We start from the raw sequence: 12812 nt of genomic DNA, 5'->3' as shown, positions 1-12812 counted from the left end.
ATTGTTGTGCTCATGATTAAGCTCTTGCATCATATGCTTTGCACCCATTAATGAAGAAATACATAGAGCATGCTAAAATCTGGTTTGCATATTTGGTTTCTCTAAGGTCTAGATAATTTCTAGTATTGAGTTTGAACAACAAGGAAGACGATGTAGAGTCTTATAGTGTTTACAATATGTCTTTTATGTGAGTTTTGCTGCACCGGTTCATCCTTGTGTTTGTTTCAAATAAACCCTGCTAGCCTAAACCTTGTATCGAGAGGGAATACTTCTCATGCATCCAAAATACTTGAGCCAACCACTATGCCATTTGTGTCCACCATACCTATCTACTACATGGTATTTTCCGCCATTCCAAAGTAAATTGCTTGAGTGCTACCTTTAAATTCCATTCTTCACCTTTGCAATATATAGCTCATGGGACAAATAGCTTAAAAACTATTGTGGTATTGAATATGTAATTATGCACTTTATCTCTTATTAAGTTGCTTGTTGTGCGATAACCATGTTTACTGGGGACGCCATCAACTATTCATTGTTGAATTTCATGTGAGTTGCTATGCATGTTCGTCTTGTCTGAAGTAAGAGAGATCTACCACCTTATGGTTAAGCATGCATATGTTAGAGAAGAACATTGGGCCGCTAACTAAAACCATGATCCATGGTGGAAGTTTCAGTTTTGGACACATATCCTCAATCTCAAATGAGAAAATTATTAATTGTTGTTACATGCTTATGCATAAAAGAGGAGTCCATTATCTGTTGTCTATGTTGTCCCGGTATGGATGTCTAAGTTGAAGAATAATCAATAGCGAGAAATCCAATGCGAGCTTTCTCCTTAGACCTTTGTACAGGCGGCATAGAGGTACCCCTTTGTGACACTTGGTAAAAACAGTGCATTGTGATGATCCGGTAATCCAAGCTAATTAGGACAAGGTGCGGGCACTATTGGTACACTATGCATGAGGCTTGCAACTTATAAGATATAATTTACATGATGCATATGCTTTATTACTACCGTTGACAAAATTGTTTCATGTTTTCAAAATCAAAGCTCTAGCACAAATATAGCAATCGATGCTTTTCCTCTATGAGGACCATTCTTTTACTTTCAATGTTGAGTCAGTTCACCTATTTCTCTCCACCTCAAGAAGCAAACACTTGTGTGAATTATGCATTGATTCCTACATATTTGCTTATTGCACTTATTATATTACTCTATGTTGACAATATCCATGAGATATACATGTTACAAGTTGAAAGCAACCGCTGAAACTTAATCTTCTTTTGTGTTGCTTCAATGCTTTTACTTTGAATTATTGCTTTATGAGTTAACTCTTATGCAAGACTTATTGATGCTTGTCTTGAAGTGCTATTCATGAAAAGTTTTTGCTTTATGATTCACTTGTTTACTCATGTCATATACATTTTTTTGATCGCTGCATTCACTACATATGCTTTACAAATAGTATGATCAAGATTATGATGGCATGTCACTCCAGAAATTATCTGTGTTATCGTTTTACCTGCTCGGGACGAGCAGAACTAAGCTTGGGGATGCTGATACGTCTCCGACGTATCGATAATTTCTTATGTTCCATGCCACATTATTGATGTTATCTACATGTTTTATGCACACTTTATGTCATATTCGTGCATTTTCTGGAACTAACCTATTAACAAGATGCCGAAGTGCCGATTCTTTGTTTTCTGCTGTTTTTGGTTTCAGAAATCCTAGTAACGAAATATTCTCGGAATTGGACGAAATCAACGCCCAGGGTCCTATTTTTCCACGAAGCTTCCAGAAGTCCGAAGACGAAACGAAGTGGGGCCACAGGGTGCCCAAACCCTAGGGCGGCGCGGCCCACCCCCTGGCCGCGCCGACCTATGGTGTGGGGCCCCTGTGCCCCCTCCTGACTTGCCCTTCCGCCTACTTAAAGCCTCCGTGACGAAACCCCCAGTACAGAAAACCACGATACGAGAAAACATACTGAGACGCCGCCGCCGCCAATCCCATCTCGGGGGATTCTGGAGATCACCTCCGGCACCCTGCCGGAGAGGGGATTCATCTCCCGGAGGACTCTACACCGCCATGGTCGCCTCCGGAGTGATGAGTGAGTAGTCTACCCCTGGACTATGGGTCCATAGCAGTAGCTAGATGGTTGTCTTCTCCCCATTGTGCTATCATTGTTGGATCTTGTGAGCTGCCTAACATGATCAAGATCATCTATCTGTAATTCTATATGTTGCGTTTGTTGGGATCCGATGAATAGAGAATACTTGTTATGTTGATTATCAAAGTTATATCTACGTGTTGTTTATGATCTTGCATGCTTTCCGTTACTAGTAGATGCTCTGGCCAAGTAGATGCTTGTAACTCCAAGAGGGAGTACTTATGCTCGATAGTGGGTTCATGCCTCGCATTGACACACGGGACGATGTGAGAAAGTTCTAAGGTTGTGTTGTGCTGTTGCCACTAGGGATAAAACATTGATGCTATGTCTAAGGATGTAGTTGTTGATTACATTACGCACCATACTTAATGCAATTGTCTCGTTGCTTTGCAACTTAATACCGGAGGGGTTCGGCTGATAACCTGAAGGTGGACTGTTTAGGCATAGATGCAGTTGGATGGCGGTCTATGTACTTTGTCGTAATGACCAATTAAATCTCTCTATATTCATCATGATATGTATGTGCATGGTCATGCTCTCTTTATTTGTCAATTGCCCAAGCGTAATTTGTTCACCCAACATGTCGTTCGTCTTATGGGAGAGACACCTCTAGTGAACTGTGGACCCGGTCCAATTCTCTTTACCGAAATACAATCTCTTTGCAATACTTGTTCTACTGTTTTCTGCAAACAATCATCTTCCACACAATACGGTTAATCCTTTGTTACAGCAAGCCGGTGAGATTGACAACCTCACTGTTTCGTTGGGGCAAAGTACTTTGGTTGTGTTGTGCAGGTTCCACGTTGGCGCCGGAATCTCTGGTGTTGCACCGCACTACATCCCGCCGCCATCAACCTTCAACGTGCTTCTTGACTCCTACTGGTCCGATTAAACCTTGGTTTCTTACTGAGGGAAACTTGCCGCTGTGCGCATCACACCTTCCTCTTGGGGTTCCCAACGGACGTGCCAACCACACGCATCAGCGCCGCACTACATCTCGCCGCCATCAACCTTCAACGTGCTTCTGGCTCCTACTGGTTCGATAAACCTTGGTTTCTTACTGAGGAAAAACTTGCTGATGTACACATCATACCTTGCTCTTGGGGTTCCCAACATCACAAGGAAGCTACTACGCCCACATCATCTGTGCGCAAGCACACCGCAGAGAGCCGAGGCTGTAAGTCGAGGCTGAGGGAGGCAACCGTGGCCACCGAGGCCTAGGGACGGGTGCAGTGAGAGAAGAGCGCAGCAAACCGCTTCGCCAGCGGGTCGCTCGGCAGCCACCTGTCATGCCAGAAGGAGGTGGTGGTTCTGAACACCACCGTCACCTTGGTGGTAGCCCGGTAAAGCGGAAGGCACTCCGCGACGACCCAATATTTCAACACTGACAACTCCTTTTCAGTTAACTGTCCTTCCCCGATCGAGCTGTGTAATCGTGAATGTTCATGTGCAGTGCTACATCTGAACTGAACATGGAATGATGTGCTTGTTTGGTAAACATGAAAATGTTAGGATTTAGCAGGATCCTCTAGCTCAAGATTGAGCCACAAAAGAGGAAGGATCAGCATGATTACCTTGGTCCTAATGTCTTGCCATCACTACTTCTTCTTGTTCTGCTCCTAGGGCCGGAGCAGTAAATATCGGTCCTTTCGAGTGCTTCTTGTGATAGCTCGATCGGTGAGCAAGGGTTAGAAAGAGAAACTTAGAGGGAGGTGGCGTTTTGGCTCATAGGAGCAAATGCTCCCATTATACAAAATAATTAAAAAAGAATTTTGAAAATGTCAAAAAATTCTGACATAAATTTTTTGGTGTACATCGTGACATTCTTTGTTAGTGCACAAGTTTTCATGGAGAAACAATATTTTATGTGGCGTGTAAAAAAGACAAAAAAATGTCATTTACGTAGTCGTGTTATAGCATCAAAATTTGTCTTTTTTACAGGAGTCACAAATTTTTTTAGTTTCTTCTGAAAACTTGTGCACGAACATAAAATGTGTAGATGTACATGAAAAAATTTACTTTAGAATTTTTTAACACTTCGAAATGTATATTCACATAGTGGAAGCAAATGCTTCTATGAGCCAAAGTGAATATCCCCAACTTAGAGTAGTGTCCTTATCTCTCTTATGTTTCTCTTTTATATATTTTTTGAGGAACTCACTCTTACTATTGGTATCTATACATGGTGAGTGACCAGTCACGGTATTAAAAAAATAGTTAGCCAATCGTCAGTTTTATTTTAGATCATAGACGCTGGTATTTTCGACAACAGAATGCACGCTGCAACATGATTATGGTTTTTTTAGAGACATGATCATGGTTTTCGGTTAAGTGTTAACAGGTGGATACCCGTCGTCCCAGAGACTGAACGCTTCGTGACCAGCTTCTGTTAGGGTCCTGCTCAATTCTTATTTTACTTTCAGTCTTTGCTAGGTATTTTGCTAATGTACAATAAATTTTGGGTAGATAATCCAAGAATGGTGAAGTTTTGGGTAGATAACCAATTCTCCCAACCCTGAATCACTTCCCAAACCGGAACCCCCAAAGAACACGCGAGCGGCGGCGCCAGATCTGTGGCCGCCTCCGCGTAGATCCTCCTCTCGACTGTCCTTCACACCGGCGCCCGCAACCTCTGCACCATCGGCAGACTCGTTCTGTGGGCGTCCCTGCTAATCTACCATTGAGCCTTGACCCAGCGCCTCCCATCCCTTGCACGTGAGCTCCTCCGTCCCTGTCTGCGCCTCACCTCGATCTTGGCCTCGTTCACAACCTCCTGCTCCGTGGTGCCATCCTTGGAGTAGCAGGTACTTTTAATGTGACAAAGAAATCCCTCTCTAGTTTCATTAGGATCCTTTGAATTTTTAGTTTCAGCAATATAAGTTCTTAGTATAATCTCTGAATTAGAAATTAGGATCCTTTGAAATTTTAGTTTCAGTAATATAAGTTCTTAGTATAATCTCTGGATTAGAAATTTCATTAGGATCCTTAAGATAAATGTTCTTATTTAAAGAGCAATAGAACATATTGTTGTGTATCACTGATCTATATATGTTGGATGCATCAGTCTTCACAATTTTGAGAATTAGTTATGGACAATCATATTATCTCATTTAAATTATTGTAAATAAAAAATTGCTTCAGATGGCGACCACTTCTATATTTATTTATCAGTAAATCTTGCGATGACACCTCATTATGTATTCTTTCGATATACCCTTTGAGATCACTTGTTTGTATATATGGCAATGATGTCAAATGGATGCATACTTCCTTCTTTAGAAATTGAGAGATATTAGTATGTTATTCCATATCTTCTGATTCCACATGTTTTTCCTGTGACACTTGCTTTAGACCACCTCTTCGTGACTGGTCATTATATCTTTGTGATACACTTTTGTGCTTCTTCCTCATAGAAGTTCAGTAATGGAATGCCACTCCATATCTTTTGAATTAATATATTGTCTTTTGGATGCACCGTTCTGTGCCTTCACTACAATTATACATGCCACGTCATTCCATATCATTTTTTGCATTATAAATTGCACCATTGGCTCATGTTAGCATGTGGAATTCAGGAATGGATGTCCGGTCTGCCTGTGCTTGTTTTCTGGTGATGCTTGTGTTGTTTGGAAGCACTACTTCTGCAGGTGTGTTCTCTCTTTTGTTTTTTTAATTAGGAGTAGATTTCCAATGGCATGACTTATTTTTACAAATGAACCAATAAATATCTACATAATATTTCAAGGCGATATTACCTTCAGATTTCCCAAATATGATGACGATGCACATTCTTTGTACTATGTCATTGGGGTTTTTGACAGTTTGAAACTTGTATGAAATCGTGTAACAAGTCAATTCACCATAATCAATTTCTCACTATCATGGTTTGACTTTTATGATGTTTGTTGTATGCAGAGGATTGTCACATGGAGCGCTTTAAGCTCATTTACTGCACTGATCTTACATGCAAGAATAATTGCTCGTTGAATTGGGGTGACAAGGTCCGCGAATCAAACTGTGAAAAGATATTCAACGGCCATTGCAGCTGCAAGATTTGTTCCGTTTAGTAGAACTTCAATTGATATTTAAAATGCATGCTAAGTGCACTTGAAGTTGTCAATAAATAATTCATCATATTATGACCTGGAATGACTTAGTTAAACACGTGATTGTATTCTTGGCAGAGCGATGCAGGAGACATAATCCATTTTGTCTCATGGACTAACAATCATGAAAAAAAATGACATTGAAATATTGCGGTAATTGTTATCAGTGGTTGTTATCGCACCATATCACAGGGGCAAGGCGTGGAGTAATTAGTGCGTGAAAAGTTAAAGCTTGAGAAGTGGAGTACTCCAACGCTAATATACGGACTACTATACATCATAGTCCGACGGAATCAAATCGGACTAATTGGTTGCCATCATTCTATAGTCCATGGCACGGTTGAGCAGATTGCTTTTCATGTTCAAAGAAGAAGAAAAAAACTCCAATGCGTGGAGCAAGATTTCTGGGGCGCGTATCACAACGATGGCTGGGTGATACCAGAGGGCGATCTGCCATGCGCACCAGGTGCTCAGCAAGAGCCAGAGGAAGACAACGCCGGATTATTGCAGCAGACCGACACCGAAGACGAGGTACCACCCCAAATGTACGTGGTGATGCCAGAGGGCAATCTGGCGGCGATTTGCACAAAAATAACCCTTTTGTCAAACTATAGCACAGACTGACCCTCCAGCGAAACTATTTCACGGATCTAACCCTTTTGTGTGGCGCCCTCCTCACGGGCGCCACACATGCCCATGTGGCGCCCCTGGCCCTGGCGCCACACACCCATCCGACGTGGCCCGTCGACGCTGAGCTGGTGACCCCGATCCGACGTGGCAGCAGGAGTGGCGCCGCTCTCGCCGGCGCCACACTTTGAAAGTGTGGCGCCCGTGGCAAGGGCGCCACACATTCACTTAAGTTTTGGCCGCGCGCGCCCGCCCAGCCCGACCATCTTCTTTCTCCTCTCTTCTTCCCGTGAAGAACAGAAGGTGGCCGGCGGTTCCTCTCTCTCCCCCCCTTTCCCCCCACAAAATCCACGACCAAATCACCAGATCTGTCCGTGGAGATCGTTCCCCATCCATTTGTCAAGGTAATCTCCTTCAAATCTTCTCCATTCATCCACTAATTTCATAGATCGGGCTAGATTTGGACATGAACCCTACACATGTTTTTTTTTCTTTTGTGCACTCTATATTGTATTGTTTGTGTTGGAGATGGTAGCCTCATGTATGCATGTGTTTGAACCATAGATTTGTAGAAATCTACATATGAAATTTCACATGTATGTGTATGAACTCTATGTATGTATGTGTATGTATGTGTATGAACCCACATGTATGCCTAGTATTTGTGATGGAGTAACTCATATTTGTTAGTGGAATGGATCGTAATATGGTTCAAAAATGTAAACATGTAGGATGGCCGGTCCCGGTGGACGGGGAAGGGGCCGCCGCGGTCCTGGGCGCCCCCCGGGCCGGGGAAGGGGCCGCCGCGGTGGAGCAGCAAGGGCCCCACGGTCACCGTCACCTGCATCCTCCTCGTCTTCGCATGAGGAACGCTGCTTCGAGTTCCTCCTCCGCATCGACAACGACCCACTCGGCATCAAGCGGCTACCGGACAAGTTCGCCGAGTTCGTCGACGGCCACGAGCCGGCGCACTTGCAGCTACGGGAGGCTAGGCGCAACTTCGCCGCTGGTCCGTGGAGGTCCCGTTCGACGGGCGGGGGCAAGATGTACCTGCACACGGGCAGGGACAAGTACGCCCCGGCCCTCCACCTCGAGCCCGGCTGCCAGCTCACCTTCTGTACGAGGGGACGGCGAGATGATCGTCAAGGTGTTCGACGACACCGCTGCCGTGTGCACTACCCCCACACCGGCGAATCCGGCTCCGACACCGATAGTTAGATCGTCGAGTGTTGTCAACTCTATGTTCGTTGCTTCGTGTTGTTTGAATGCTATCTTAAATTGTATGAAACTATGTGCTACGATGTTAGGTATGATGATGTTATGTCCATGATGTGTGTACAAAATGGCTGTTGATATGATGTGTGTATGACATAGCTTTTGACATGATGGCAGTTTTGTTGGAATATGGTAGGATTTTTCATGGTTTTAACACAAGTCAATGTGTGGCGCCCTTCCCACTGGCGCCACACATGCTACTGTGGCGCTCGTGGCATCGGCGCCACACATCCATGTCTAACTGCCCACAACATACTATAAGACAAATATTACGGGACTTAGCCATTTTGGCGAGGCTCTTAGTGTGGCGCCGATGCCACGGGCGCCACACTAGCATGTGTGGCGCCAGTGGGAAGGGCGCCACCCAAAGAGCCTCGCCAAAACGGCTAAGGACTTATCGTCCGGAGCCCCTGGATGTTTTCGACCCAGTAGTTCATATAAGTTGGGATGTGTGGCGCCGACGCCACGGGCGCCACACTAGCATGTGTGGCGCCAGTGGGAAGGGCGCCACACATTGACTTGTGTTAAAACCATGAAAAATCCTACCATATTCCAACAGTTTTGACAACAAGAACATTGCACTGAATATGTACCACACATTGACACAGCAAAATTGGTCAAATGACAAATAAGGTTCGACGACATCAAGGTTTCAATTACAATAAGGTTCAACGACACGAAGGTTCGAGAAGATCAAGGTTCACACAACATAAAGGTTCGACAACAAGAACATAGCCAAAGGGACATCACTGCGTCGCAAAGGCGCCCTCCCCCCTTGCCTTCTTCTTCTTAGCTTCTTCAGCCAGTTCTTCCTTCTCCCTTAAGTCACGAGCCAACTGAACGACCGAATCGAAGAAGTGGTGGCGCTCCTCCGTCTTTGCAGCTTCCGCTTGAGCTCTCTCCTCCTTGATGCGTTCAGCCTCCCTAGCCACCTCCTCTAGGTGCATCCTACTGGCCCTCTCCCTCGCAATTTGCTCAAGTTGGCAGCTCCTCAGGAATTTTATCCGTGCCTCGCGGTCCCGTTCGGCCTTCAGCTTGGCATTCCTCCTCTTGTGGAACAATATGTATTCGTCATACTGTTTTTGCATACGGGCACGCTCCGCCATCTTGTTGTCTTCCTCCTCCTTCTTCTTCCTCTCCTCCTCTTCCTTCTTCTTCTTCCGCACCGTCCTTACCGCCTCCTCCCAAGCGGACTCCTCCTTCTCATTGCCCTCCCATGCTCCCTTCCCCTTGGTGGGTTGAGTTGCCATACCTGTAAACCAAATTGAAAAACCAAAGTTAGTCATGGAATATGAAAATAGAAAGTACAATGCAATTAGTAACTTGGAGGCACATACGGATAAGGCCCCGCTAGGTATCGTAGCATACTAGCACCGCGACGGCCACCTCTACTAAGCCCTACGTGAATCCTTTGTTGCCTTGGAGGTTGTCGCCATTGTGGTTGATGCCTTGAGGCTTGTTGCCTTGGAGGTTGTTGCGTAGGAGCTTGTTGCCGTTGGGCTTGTGTGCTTGGGGTTTGTTGCTGTTGGGCTTGTGTGCTTGGAGCTTGTTGACGCGTTTGGCTTGGAGGAGTTTGGCGCGTTTGGGTTGGAGGAGGTTGACGCGTTTGGCTTGGAGGAGGTTGACGCGTTTGGCTTGGAGGAGGTTGTTGCCGTTGGGCTTGTGTGCTTGGAGCTTGTTGGCTTGGAGGAGGTTGACGCGTTTGGCTTGGAGGAGTTTGGGCTTGTTGGCTTGGAGGTTGATTTGAAGCTTGTTGGCTACTTGATGCTTGACTTGTGCTAGCATCATTGCCCTTTGATTTTTTGCCGGATGTGCACTTCCTTTTATTGTGGCCCTTACTATTGCATGATCCACAATTAGATGGCTCGCGAGCCTCTTGGAATAACTTGTTTCCCGAATGACCCCATCTATCCATATCTCCGTGATACCTCTTTGTCTTTCTTCTTCCACGTTTCACAACCTTCCATTACGGATCTGGCCAAACTTGCACTCCATGATACTCCGGCCATTGTGATTGATCCAAGTAAGGAGAAAACCTTGGAGCCCATGTCCTCTTTGTGGCTTCGATTGAGAACTCGGACTCCCGAACGGTGAGCGGGTTATTGTAGTCGACACGTCTAGTGCGTGCCGCTGTGAGCAAGTGGGAGCAAGCCAAATGAAGCAAAGAGGGCCTCCTACATGTGCATTCACATGTCTTTAGGGACACACGGAAAGCCCGGCCTCCGTGTTGGACACCACCTTGTGTGGTGCCTCCCGGCTCATTCACTTGGTAAACCCATTCAACATTGTCATAACATGTAGCCGTTTGGGAGTCCGCCTTCCTCGCCTGAAATTCCATGAACTCTTCAACCTTCATAGGGAACTCGCAATTCCTAGCTATTTCCTTCTCTGTTTCATCGGTGTAGTTCTGGAAGTAGACATTCAACTTCTCGAATGTGTATTGAATGATTGCCGTCACGGGCAATGCACGGACACCCTTCAACACATTGTTGAAGCACTCGGCCATGTTGCTTGTCATTTGGCCATATCTCCTCCCATCCTCATCATAAGCTCTTGCCCACTTTGAGTTAAATATGAGGTGTCTATGAAGAAACTCTTGACCACCCGCGTTGAGGTCTTTGTGCTTCAGCAAGCCGTTGTATAGGTTTGCGAAGCGGCGCTCAGAGTAAGCGAGGCAACAATCTTGAAGGAGGTCAGACAACTCTTTGCTCTTGCATGCCCGGTAGAAGTTTGCACAAAAATGCCTCATGCACCATCGGTGATGCAAGGGAGCATGCCCGGGAATTGCAACCTCCACCGCATTGAGAATTCCTTGATGACGATCGGAGATGACACACACTTCCTTTGAGGGTGGTATGACCCTCGTCCTCAATATATGGAAAAACCATTGCCAGTTATCATTGTTCTCAATCTCTACCAATGCAAAAGCCAATGGTACTAAACGGTTGCTCGCATCACTTGCTATTGCCACCAATAGTGTGCCCTTGTACTGACCGGTCAAGAAGGTACCATCCACGGCTATGACAGGCCTACAATGTTCGAATGCCCTCGTGCATTGCTCGAATGACCAAAATGCACGGTGAAATACCCTCACTCTTTTACCATCATGCAAAGTCATTTTGGTTGCGGAAGGCTCCACCACATGCACCATGCCCGGGTTAGTTGCGGCCATCGCTAACAACAACCTAGGGATACGGTTGTATGCTTCCTCCCAATCACCGTACAACATCTTGAATGCGGCTTGTTTGGCCTTCCATGCCTTCCCGTACTTGACGTCGTATGCAAAGGTGGATTTGACCGTATCTTGCACGGACCTAATGCTCATGATAGGAAGTGATGAGATCTCCGCCGAGAGCTTGTATGCAATGAACTCGGATGTGAGTTGACGGTGGTCCGGCTGTGCATCCTTGCCATCAAGCCTCGGGCCCCGGCACATGTGAGTGGCTACACAACTTGTTATGTGCCAAGAGGGCCCTTTTTTGAAAGGTCGTGCACGGACAACCCATGGGCACCTTTTATCCACACATTTTAGCGTGTACCGCTTCTTCAAGTCCGAGTGAACAACGATGTAAGGGCGATGATGCTTAATGGAGAACTCCTTCAACCATATCTTCAATTCCAAGAATGTATCAAACGTTAGCCCTTTAGAGATCATAGCCGTCCTACCATCCACATCTCTCTTGGATTGTGGCCTAGCTCCAAGAAGAAAACTTTTGCCACCATCAACCACGGCTCCATCCGCAAGACTAACATCACGGAACAATGGTACCCGGATATCCCGTCCGGTTACCTTCTTGAAGATCTCGGCTCTTTCGGCTTCCTTAGCCGTGAAGCCATCCTCGTCAACCTCCTCTTCGGGTCCATCATCATCCGAGTCCGACGCATAGCATCGGGAATAAGGAATGGAGTGGTCCATCTCCTCTTGCGTCCAATATTTATCCAAATCACCGATATTGTTGCAATTCATCTCGAAACCATCATCACCATCGTCATGCTCATCATACTCATTATCCAACGGAGGTTGTTGGGCAATGGGAGATTGGACAATGGGAGATTGGACAATGGGAGATTGGGTGGCCTCTTCTTGGCTCATGGGTGGAGGAGTCCTCTCTCGAACGGGGGAGGAGGGCCGGTTAAGGTCAAGCTCGATACGAGCCTCAACCGTCTTGGTTGCAAACAACTCCAAAGCCTTATCTTGTGACCCGGCCACCGTCTCCTTGTAAATGGACCAACGTTGCTCGGAGTTGATACGCATTATCTTCCAACGGGTGTGCATTCCAAACCCCACATTATGCCTTCCCTCTAGCTCAACACCATCATTTGGCTCATTCCAATTCAACTCAACCCTAACTTGTGCTACCACCTCCGCAAAGCTAGGGCTAAGGTCAAACACCAAGTCAACCTCTTCCGGGTCCGGCTCTATGTTTCCCTTCAAGAAAGCATCCTTCTCCACATGATGAACATGAACAATTCTTTCCATCCCCCTAGCATAATGGGAACACATACACACATGTGTTCATTAGTTACCATAATCAACATAATCTACCCATACAAACTAGCACACTACCATTTCTTCTACTTCAACAACCCTAACATCCAACCAAATCCATCTCCACCCTCAAATCAACCA

General features: G+C 45.8%; 1 long non-coding RNA gene across 1 annotated transcript; it reads left to right on the top strand.

Annotated features, from left to right (window-relative positions):
* The first annotated feature begins 4588 nt into the window (after positions 1 to 4588).
* On the top strand, positions 4589 to 6357 carry LOC127291970 (uncharacterized). The gene is made up of 3 exons (XR_007844864.1): positions 4589 to 4978; positions 5750 to 5821; positions 6090 to 6357. It is a non-coding gene; the product is annotated as an uncharacterized lncRNA (long non-coding RNA).
* The last annotated feature ends 6455 nt before the right edge of the window (positions 6358 to 12812 follow it).

Source organism: Lolium perenne, chromosome 4, assembly GCF_019359855.2.
Source record: "Lolium perenne isolate Kyuss_39 chromosome 4, Kyuss_2.0, whole genome shotgun sequence".
Classification (NCBI taxonomy): domain Eukaryota; kingdom Viridiplantae; phylum Streptophyta; class Magnoliopsida; order Poales; family Poaceae; genus Lolium; species Lolium perenne.
Note: the sequence above shows the minus strand (reverse complement) of the source record. Positions and strands in the feature narration are given on the sequence as shown.